General features: G+C 34.3%; 1 long non-coding RNA gene across 1 annotated transcript; it reads left to right on the top strand.

Annotated features, from left to right (window-relative positions):
* The first annotated feature begins 1,946 nt into the window (after window positions 1-1,946).
* On the top strand, window positions 1,947-3,750 carry LOC137656952 (uncharacterized). Its single transcript, XR_011047055.1, has 3 exons — window positions 1,947-2,061; window positions 2,401-2,489; window positions 3,174-3,750. It is a non-coding gene; the product is annotated as an uncharacterized lncRNA (long non-coding RNA).
* Window positions 3,751-11,014: the final 7,264 nt, after the last annotated feature.

The raw sequence follows: 11,014 nt of genomic DNA, 5'->3' as shown, positions 1-11,014 counted from the left end.
ATGTGTGTGTGTGTGTATATATACAGTATATATGTACAGAAAGAGAGAGAGAGAGAGATAGAGAGAGAGAGAGAGAGAGAGAGAGAGAGAGAGAGAGAGACTCGCCTGGCGATTTGGATCAGGTCTCTATGTGTCATCTCTACACAAGAGAGTCGTTTGTCATGCCCTGACAGCCTATTCAAGATAGAAATATCTGCTGTCCACGTCGTTAGAAAACGAATTCTCTCGACTGTTACGTATTTCTTGATGGAATTCACTCACAGATATGATCACGAATACGGAGTTCTTGCTTTATTTATGCATAATTGTTTTATAGCCTTCAGTGTATTATGTGTTATCCTAATATATTGCAAAAATGATGTATCAGCATTTTAAAGTGAATTCTGCACTAAACGTCTTTATTTATAGTATGAAAGTGGATCGAACCCGGTCAAGGAAAAGGAGTCCCATTAATCTAGCTAAAAGACTTGATAAAGAGATTTCAAGTCGTAATGACACCATATTAGAAACGTACTGCCTCGCGATCTGCTTGACTTGGGTTCGAGTCCCATGGCAGCTTATTACAAATGTTCCTGCCTTGCGACCGGCTGGACTGGAATAAGAGTCTCGCTCAAACTCGATAGTTTCTTGCAGTGTCTGCAACCTCACCATCCTTGTGAGCTAAGAATGGAGGGTTTGGGGGAGCTTGTAGTCTTGGTGGAAAAATAGCATTAATCCTCCTACCTATAGGTCTACCTGCTGAGTCATCAGCAGCCATTGCCTGGTCCTCCTTGATCCTAGCTAGGGTGGAGAAGGGCTGATAAGTCTCTAGGGCATTATCCTACTAGGGCTTTGACATTGTCTCTTGTCTCTGCCATCCATGAGTGACCTTTAAACCTTAGACCTTTGAACACTTCTCCAGTGCTGATCATATGTAAATATGGTCAGTCTCTAGGGCATTGTCCTGCTTGATAGGACATTGTTACTGTCCTTTACCTCTGCTATTCATGAGCGACCTTTAAACCTTAAACATTTAAACACTTCAGGCAATGAATAATGTTTTGTTCTGCTGGGTAGGGCATTGTCACTATCCCTTGCCTCTGCCATTCATGACCTACCTTTAAACCTTAAACATTTAAACGCCTCAGGCAATGAATAATGTTAAGCTCCATGAAAAGCCAACAAAACAAATAATCTTTAGCAAATAGCTAAAGGCCAAATATTCCCTAAAGACAAAGCATTGGGTAGGTGTAGGTCACGTTGCATCAGTGACTTCAATCATCTATCGTTGAATAAATAATCAGAAGAGACAAGCTGAGGATTTTCTGAATGAAAATTAACTTCCAAATGTTAGGAGTCGTCGGGTGTCGAAACAGCAGAGCGCTTTAATCTTTTTGATATTTGGGTAACTCCTGAACTTTGCTTTTGTAATGACATTTGAATGCTTTGCTTGATTGCTCTTCTGTGACAATTAGAGTTCATTAAGTCAGGGGTCAGAGATAGTGGTGTCATCATGCGGATATTCTTCATAAATAATAATAATAATAATAATAATAATAATAATAATGATGATGATGATGATGATGATGATAATAAAAACAACAACAACAACAACAGCAATAATAATAATAATAATAATAATAATAATAATAATAATAATAATAATAATCCGTAGCTTTTTGGGGAGGGGCGGGGTCGTGCTTTTAAAGTAGCATGGAATTCTATCAAACCTCTATATACGACATATAGCCAGTGATGATGTTCTTATTCGAATTATCAATCCCCCATAATCACATAATTAATATGTAGCATTCTCTCCATAATGAGACCGTGAGAATCAAACCAGATACTTTAGTAGTTGCTGCCATCTGTTGGCCGTTCGACAAACAACTTAAGGGATCCTTGCGGGAAAGAGTGACTTCCAAGAGTTCGTGGTCCTTAATTCGTAATTCTGGAGAGTATGAATCTTTCTTTGGAATAACTCGGCAATCGGATAGCTAGTTGTTATTCTACTTCGACAGTGGAATGTGATCGAAATCGTAGAGACGAGGGAAGACGTGTTTGTTTAAAGTGTCAATTGTGGTGCGTAGTTTAGTGTTACTTTGAAAGTTTGTTTCATAATATTTGGCATATCGCTTTTTTTAATTGGGTAGTTGTTACTTAAGCTTTCGACACTTTATTTTTAGCTAAACTTAAAGCTCTGAAGTTTTATAATGGTTTAAGTACCATTTTACATTTCATATTACAAACATTCTACATGTTCATTGAATTAATTTTTAATTATAAGTGTTCATCGGAGCTCCTTTTCCTCGTTAAATTGATAAAATTTAGCTTGGTTCCTTTTCTACAATAATTCTTAACGTTTATTTGGACTTTCTTATATTCATCAGAGCTCCTATTATAGTCTTAAATGATTTTCAGGTATGACCACTTGCTGATCTTCGCAACTTTGCAATACTAGAAGCGGATGTTCATCCCATTGGTAACTATTTTTAACTCTACACAAAGAGGTAAGAAAATTTCCTATTGTATTCTTAAACCAAATTTGTGCAAGCTTATCCTCCCCCATTCAGGGGCGGCGCCCCTGAATGTGGCGGAGGATTTCCTCTTGGTGTATGTCAGTCCTGTATTTTGGGCTGACATACACCAAGAGGGGCTTGCACTTTCCCTTAGTTTTAAGTTCTTAAGGTAAGTGAGTGTCTTTCGTTTTAGACTAAGTTAGACTAGTTAGGATATAGTTCGTTTTCCGAAAGTTAATCTTTAATTTAGGGTCACTCTTAGTACTTGGTTAACATAACTTTCATTTTTTTAGATTTAGGAGGGTTGTTGATAAATCCTCTAAAAGGCCTTGTTACAAACTTTTAAATAATTAAAATGGAAGCGGAAAGGCAAACGTCCCGTTAAGTGGTAACTTCAAAACTAATAATAAAAAGGACAAGATTTTAAATAGCTATAAAATTTAGATATGTTGGAAGTGTTTTGGAAGTGTTTTGGAAGTGTTTTGTACTGTCTCCAATTGAGTAACACATACCACTTTAATTACCAGATTAATTACCATAGATTCAGTTTTCCCAAGTTCATTTAGATTTAGATCCAGTTGCCCTAGCTCATTATAAACATTCTTAATTAGTTAGGGATTTTAGCAATCAATGTTTTTATTTAGCTTTCCCTGACAGTATATTTTTTCTTGACAGGTAATTGTGATCATCTTCATAGTTTAACAGTCTACTGAACACAACTTTATTCTGCCGAACCATGAAGAAATGCTGTAATTGTCTGGAATGGCTGTAACCTAAGCCAAAGAACTTCAGCGCCGGTTGAAAGAATCTACTGAACCTCGGAAATGCTGTAATAGCTGGTACTATTGTTAAAAGGTTTCGAAGAAATGCTGTAATTGTTGGACTTGCTGGTAGTCTTCACTGAAAAGCTTCAGAGGTACTGAAGGTCTACTAAACCTGAGAAATGCTGCAATTGCTTTTAATATTGATAGATTCGGTTGCAGTTGAAGGTATCTACTGAATCTCGAAGAAATGGTGTAATTGCCAGGTATTGGTGGTAACTTTGGTAAAGAGATTCAGCAGAAAGTTCCAGAGTATCGCGAAACACTTCTTCAGAATGCCGTAATCTCTTGTATTTGCTGGAAGAGCTTCATTGAGAGCTTTATTAAGCGTAATCTTATATCTTTGGTAAGTGTACTGGAAAATAAGTCTGAGGTTCAAATAAAGTTGGAAGAGATTTCTTGTATCTTTGAATAAATATTAAAATTATTTACCTCAAGTTATATATTCTATGAACGGAGCCGAATATTTTACCTTTAAATATTGCAGAGCTGAGTGTCTCCAGGCTCTGAGTTATCGTGGTTTGCCTATTTTGTTGAGGGGTAATTAAAGTCTTAACTTGCGGCTTAAATCAGCAGTTTAAAATTGTTAAGGTCTGAAATTTATCACAGGTCACTGGTAAAAATATATGGATATTGATTAGTGAAAGTTAGAGGCCCGTAAGTGTGAAATTATCTTTGTGGCCACAAAGTTACCGGTGTAGATTATTTTGAAAATTGTAAAAAAAGGGGCCCACTAAAGTGAAAACATCCTTGTCACTTGGGGGTAAATTAGTCTTTTAAAGGCCACTAACAAAAGTATCTAGAAGGCCAATAGGGGTTAAATTATAAACTTTTTGGCAACAAAGGTTAAACTATTTATTCTTTAGGTAAAGGGAGAATTTTTATACGCTAGGGATTTAATTATAATCTGTAAAGATAGACATTAACATAGTCATCAAGAGAGCAGTTAGCTATTCATTTTTTTTTTCCTTTAGAAAGTTTCAAAATTAGGGAAGTCTATAGTTGGTTGGCTAAAGCATCGGACATAACGTGGCCCGTAATATGGCGCCACTGCCAGACTGTAATCTTATGGAAGAAAGTCGAAGGAATTTTGTTCAGTTTGAAGTGTCTTTGCTTCCGTCCTCTGTCTACAATGTAACTTGGTCGGCTACACACTTACTTTTGGAATCTAAGATTTAATTAGGAAGATATATTTTTCATAACTTAATTAAAGGTATACTAGAGTTCAATTAACTCCTGCGTAGTTATTTTTTGTTTTTAAACTTAAATTCAGCTAATTGAAGAATTTTAGGAGTTTCCGCAGAAAATATAGTAATTTAGGTAAAACTTAATGAAAAAATAGTTTTGAAGCAGGAATAAAAGCTTTACCTAGTCTTCTAAACACTTGCTGAAGAGCTTACCATACTGCACGCTAGAGAAAGCCATAGGGATAACGTTGTCTGAGGTTCGGTTATATTAATTCGTCAGTGGAATTTGAGAGGATTTATAGTGATGCAGGCAAACTTTTCTGTTCGCAACGTTCTTTGTGACATGCAGAAAATTGTATTGGTAATAAAATGTAAAGTTTCTATAAGTAAAGTTCTGTTCCTTTGAATTGGTTAGTTGCTACTACATCATACTAAAGGTGCGTCCACACGGTCGAACAGTGTCTGTGGGACAGTTACCTTATCTAAATTGAAAGAAAATCACGTCATAAGCGTTGATGAGGGAAGTTGATATGGTAACAAACAGTGGTACCAGATGAAGCTGACTACCAGGATTTCTACTCCTTTTATCAGACAAAGACCGGTAGAAATGTCCGAAGCTGATGTCCGCTGGCATCTCTCTTATCTATGTCAGCGTTATAATCTGTACTCGAGAATAAAGTAGTAGTTGTCAGCTTCAAGTACGGAACATCATAACCATAGTACACCATAAAATAAAAGCACACTTCAATAAATTAAATTATGCAGCATGATTATTCCTGATCTTTTGAGAACGATGGAATGGCACATGGAAGGACTAGTTGCAAAGACGGAGTGAAGAGAAACTCAATTGATTATGAATCAGACTTTAAAAACGTTATACTGATGGCTCCAAACGCTTTATACATTTTATCGGAGAACTTAAAACCTTTTATAACTAAGCAAGATACATGTATGAGAGGAAGCATTTTTCCAGAAGCACGTCTACTGTAGAGGCATTACAGAATCACATATGCCTGACTTGAAATAACCTATCAGTGAACTGAGAATGTTATTGTTATTAACGCGCAATGCATAGCCTATATTATTCCAAGTAATAACTAATGTTTGAGACTGGTCATACTTCGGATTATGTGTTGTTAATTAAATGCAAATTGTTTCAGTGATAAAGATAAAATGTTCAAAATTTGTTTCCCCTGTTCTCGTAGAGAGAGAGAGAGCATTATGTATTTTCCTCACGCTCAAACACTTCGAGCATATGAGATTAAGGTGTCCATAATTGAAACATTCGGTTAGTATACTCTTATATCGAAACGCCATAATTTGGTTGTGCAAATGTCTTCTGTACCAACCTCCAACTTTTTTATATCTTATTTGCGTAGCTCTTCCTTGTAATGACCCACTATGGATTCCATACTCTTTTCGACTTGTAAACCAGTTACAGGCATTCCACTTCTCGGAACTTTTGACGTTGTTTTATTTATTATTGTTACACTTTTATTTCTGTCTTTGTAAACATTTGCTTTGATGTTTTATAAGCATGGGCTCTGCCAGTACTGTTTGATTAGCAACTGAGCCTTTCCTCTATCTCTATCTCAAAGTCAGCTTTCCTCCGTAACTGGATTACAACTAGTCAAGTTTACAGGGAAGGAGTGTGTCTGAAGCTCGGACTTATGAATACAGGCACAGTCCGACACACCACTTGGTGCTCGTTATTGACGTCATTAACGCTTCTTTCACAATGTTATCTGGTAACAATTTTATTAGACGGACACTGTTCGACCGTGTGGACGCACCTTACGTCTCATTTTTAGTTTATCACAAAATTCTGTGATTATCTTTATTCTAAACTTTATATGGTGGTTCTAAGGCTATGTAAAACTTTATACTGCAATGATTCTCATGAATTTTATTAATAAAAGAATTTAGAATGCATAACCTGCAGAGCTCAATTTTTTGTATGAATCCTTTTCTGGTTTGACAACTTGCTGCCCTTTGCAGCTTCCGTTTGCAACTTTTTTCGCAATACCAGAAATGTTGCCCGTTCATTCGTTGGTAACACTTCTTTTTTTCTCTACATGGATAGGAATGAGAATCGTATTTGTTTTCTTAAAGATAACCAATCTTAGCGATTGAATGTGGCGAAGGATGTTAGGTGAATGTCAGACATAACTTAACATAACAAGAGTGGCTTGCACTTTACCTTAGGTAAAGTTCTCATAATAGTGACTTATGTACTTTTCGATTTGACCTAGTTTTTTTTTTTCTAGTTAGGATCTGGGACCAAAGACTATTTCATTTCTAAATTTAAATCTAGACTTAAAATTATTAGTTAGTTGACCAACTTGATAGCCTTTGATTAGAAATTTAAATGTTACGATAAGAAATAATAGAATATACCAAGCCACTAATCTGTGAAATAACTATTATTTAAGCTGTTTAGTATCAGTTAAGTCATTCCTATAATTAAGTAATTAAAGAAACTGGAAAAGGGGAGTTAAGTGTTGGGTCAAATTATTTACTTTAAAAACTTGAATACTATACTCTAAAATTATAATTTCTCTTATTTAATGATGTTTACATAGTTACAAAGTGTAATTTAAGAATCTGTTTGGCTTCAACCTTTTGATTTCTGCATTTATATAAACTTTCAAATCAAATTCATTAGCTTTTGATTAACTTTGTTCTACCTTCTTACAATGAGACTCAAATGAATAGTCATGGATATGCATAATTATTCTTATTATTTTTTATACATTTTTACAGTATTTTCTTGACAGTATTTTTTTTTCTTGACAGGTTATTTTGGTCAAGAGATTCAAGAGCAGTTGAATATATCCACTTAACCTCTTAAGGAATGTCTTAATTACCTGAAATTGGTGATAAGTTTGACCAGGAGTCCAGTAGCAGATGAATATAACTACTAAACCTCTAAGGTATGTCTTAATCATCTGAAATTGGGAATAAGTTTGGTCAAGAGATTCAGCAGCAGTTGAATGTGACTACTAAACCTCTAAGGTATGTCTTAATCATCTGAAATTGGGAATAAGTTTGGTCAAGAGATTCAGCAGCAGTTGAATGTGACTACTAAACCTCTAAGGTATGTCTTAATCATCTGAAATTGGGAATAAGTTTGGTCAAGAGATTCAGCAGCAGTTGAATGTGACTACTAAACCTCTAAGGTATGTCTTAATCATCTGAAATTGGGAATAAGTTTGGTCAAGAGATTCAGCAGCAGTTGAATGTGACTACTAAACCTCTAAGGTATGTCTTAATCATCTGAAATTGGGAATAAGTTTGGTCAAGAGATTCAGCAGCAGTTGAATGTGACTACTAAACCTCTAAGGTATGTCTTAATCATCTGAAATTGGGAATAAGTTTGGTCAAAGAGATTCAGCAGCAGGCTGTAAAATATCTACGCAATTTCTAATTGCCGTAATAACTTGGATTTGCTGGAAGATCTTCATTGACAGATCTAGTGACTTTTTATTTGCTCCTTCGGTAAGTTGTCCATGGAAAAGGCTACACAAAAAGGTTGAAATTTAGCTGGAGCGTGAGTGAAATTTTTGAATCAATCCTAAATATTTTCTCATCCTTCTTGTAGAGATTATAAATTGAGCCAAAATTTTGTAACCAAATATTTATCAGTTGGAGAGGGATCTTATTGGTTTCAGTTAGAATTTTATAAATCTTAAGTATTTTCTCATCATTGTTGTATAGATTATAAATTGAGCCCAAATTATTTAACGTTAAATATTTATCAGTTGGAGAGGGATCTTAAGGTTTCAGTTAGAATTTCATAAATCTTAAGTATTTTCTCTTTCTTGTTGTATAGATTATAAATTGAGCCCAGATTTTTTTATTTTAAATATTGTTCAGTTGGAGAGGGATCTCATGGTTTCAGTTACAATTTTATAAATCTTTAATTTTTTTTCATCATTGTTGTATAAATTATAAATTAAGACCGAACGTCTGAATTTTACAATATTAGGGAGAGAGAGAGAGAGAGAGAGAGAGAGAGAGAGAGAGAGAGAGAGAGAGAGAGAGAGAGAGAGAGAGAGATTCAGATCTCATGATTTCAGCCAAAAAGTATTTGCTTTAAGAGATAATGCAATTGCCATGTCCAACTTTGCAGCTTTTATCCACCTTTTAGCATCAGAGAGAGAGAGAGAGAGAGGAGAGAGAGAGAGAGAGAGAGAGAGAGAGAGAGAGAGAGAGAGAGAGATTCAGATCTCATGATTTCAGCCAAAAAGTATTTGCTTTAAGAGATAATGCAATTGCATGTCCAACTTTGCAGCTTTTATCCACCTTTTTGCATCAGAGAGAGAGAGAGAGAGAGAGAGAGAGAGAGAGAGAGAGAGAGAGAGAGAGAGGAGGAGAGAGAGAGAGAGAGATTCAGACGCTCAGATCTCATGATTTCAGCCAAGAAGTATATGCTTTAAGAGATAATGCAATGATATGTCCAACTTTGCATCTTTTATTCACTTTTTAGCAGAGAGAGAGAGAGAGAGAGAGAGAGAGAGAGAGAGGAGAGAGAGAGAGAGAGAGAGAGATTCAGACGCTCAGATCTCATGATTTCAGCCAAGAAGTATTTGCTTTAAGAGATAATGCAATTGCATGTCCAACTTTGCATCTTTTATTCACTTTTTAGCAGAGAGAGAGAGAGAGAGAGAGAGAGAGAGAGAGAGAGAGAGAGAGAGAGAGAGAGAGAGAGAGAGAATCATAAAACATAAATTTCAAACTGATTCAACAGAGACCGTTTCATTATCCTTCAGATTTTGAGTTCTTTTATATATATTCTAAAAATAAAGAAAGATTCCTGCAATGAGAGAGAGAGAGAGAGAGAGAGAGAGAGAGAGAGAGAGAGAGAGAGAGAGAGAGAGAGAGAGAGAGAGAGAGAGAATCATAAAACATAAATTTCAAACTGATTCAACAGAGACCGTTTCATTGTCCTTCAGATTTTGAGTTCTTTTGTATATATTCTAAAAATAAAGAAAGATTCCTGCAATGAGAGAGAGAGAGAGAGAGAGAGAGAGAGAGAGAGAGAGAGAGAGAGGAGAGAGGAGAGAGAGAGAGAGATGATCACCATGAAAACATTCTTTGGAATGTGTAACATTTAATGGTAATATATCATAATTTTTTTCATGATATTTGAAGTCTCTTAATAGTTTCATTTTATTTCTCACTAAAATATTTCTATTCTGATATATCCATTAGTGAAAAAGGGTTCAAAATTTATGGCTGAAGAGAAACATTCCACTTAAATATATTTTTCAAAAGTATAGGTAAATCATAAATGAGTTTATGAAATCACTTAAATATGAATATGGTTTTTTTTTATCTTTGCAATGAAAAAAATATTCCCACATATACATATTTTCTAAAAGCGAGCTTATGAAATGACCTAAATATAAATATATGAATATATGAATATATAGATATATAGATATAATGACATATAAATATAATAATATATAGATATATATAGGTATATAGATGTATAAATATATAAATATATAAATATATAAATATATAAATATATAAATATATAAATATATAAATATATAGATATATAGATTTATAGATTTATAGATATATAAATATAATTTTTTTTTCTATGTAACGAAAAACATATTCCCACGTATACATATTTTCTGAAAGCATAAGTAAATCTTAGACTAGCTTTTGAATTAAATTCATTATAAATATCCATATTTCTATCTAACGACAAGATAAAGGAAATTGTGTAATTGATAATTCCATGTGAACAACATATTTACATAACATATTTACTATGATAAAGTTTCCAGGTTATGAATGAAAAACACTCCATAATATTACATCAGAGTAATCTAGAAAGAATTGTTTGAGATATTGAAAATAGTTATTAGATTAATTCAAAATTTTGGCATCCATTTACAAATTATGAGTCATCTCATTATGATCTCATTGAAATTCAACTTGAGGCGTTTTTTTTTTTATATTTTTTATTATTCAACTAATATTGAGATGTTTAATCAATTATATCATTCCACCGGTAATGATATAGTCTATATAGGATAATCTATAGGTCTTATTTCCTGTAAGATTTAGCTCTGGTTACGGCTCATTTTTTTCATTTGCCTACATTTATACAGAGTAGCCGGGCCTATTTTTACATATTTTCTTCTTCCTTCATACACATGACGACATCCAACTCAAGTTGAGAAAGGCAAAGAATTATATCATTACACCGTAAATGACACATATTCTAAATATTATAATCTATAGGAATTATTCCCTGAAAGATTTAGCTCTGGTTACGGCTCATTTTTACTTTGCCTACATTTGCACCGTCTAGCTGGGCCTATGTTTACATATTTTCTTATTCCTTCATATACATGACGGCACTAAACAAACCAAACTATTCCTATTCAGTGATTTGATTAGCTACTGAAATGGTTCAGTGGTTACTTTCCCCTTGGTAAGGATAAAAGCAGCTCTTCTAAGAGAAGGATACTTCAGAATCCAA

This window comes from Palaemon carinicauda, chromosome 18 (genome assembly GCF_036898095.1).
Source record: "Palaemon carinicauda isolate YSFRI2023 chromosome 18, ASM3689809v2, whole genome shotgun sequence".
NCBI classification, from domain to species: Eukaryota; Metazoa; Arthropoda; class Malacostraca; order Decapoda; family Palaemonidae; genus Palaemon; species Palaemon carinicauda.
Note: the sequence above shows the minus strand (reverse complement) of the source record. Positions and strands in the feature narration are given on the sequence as shown.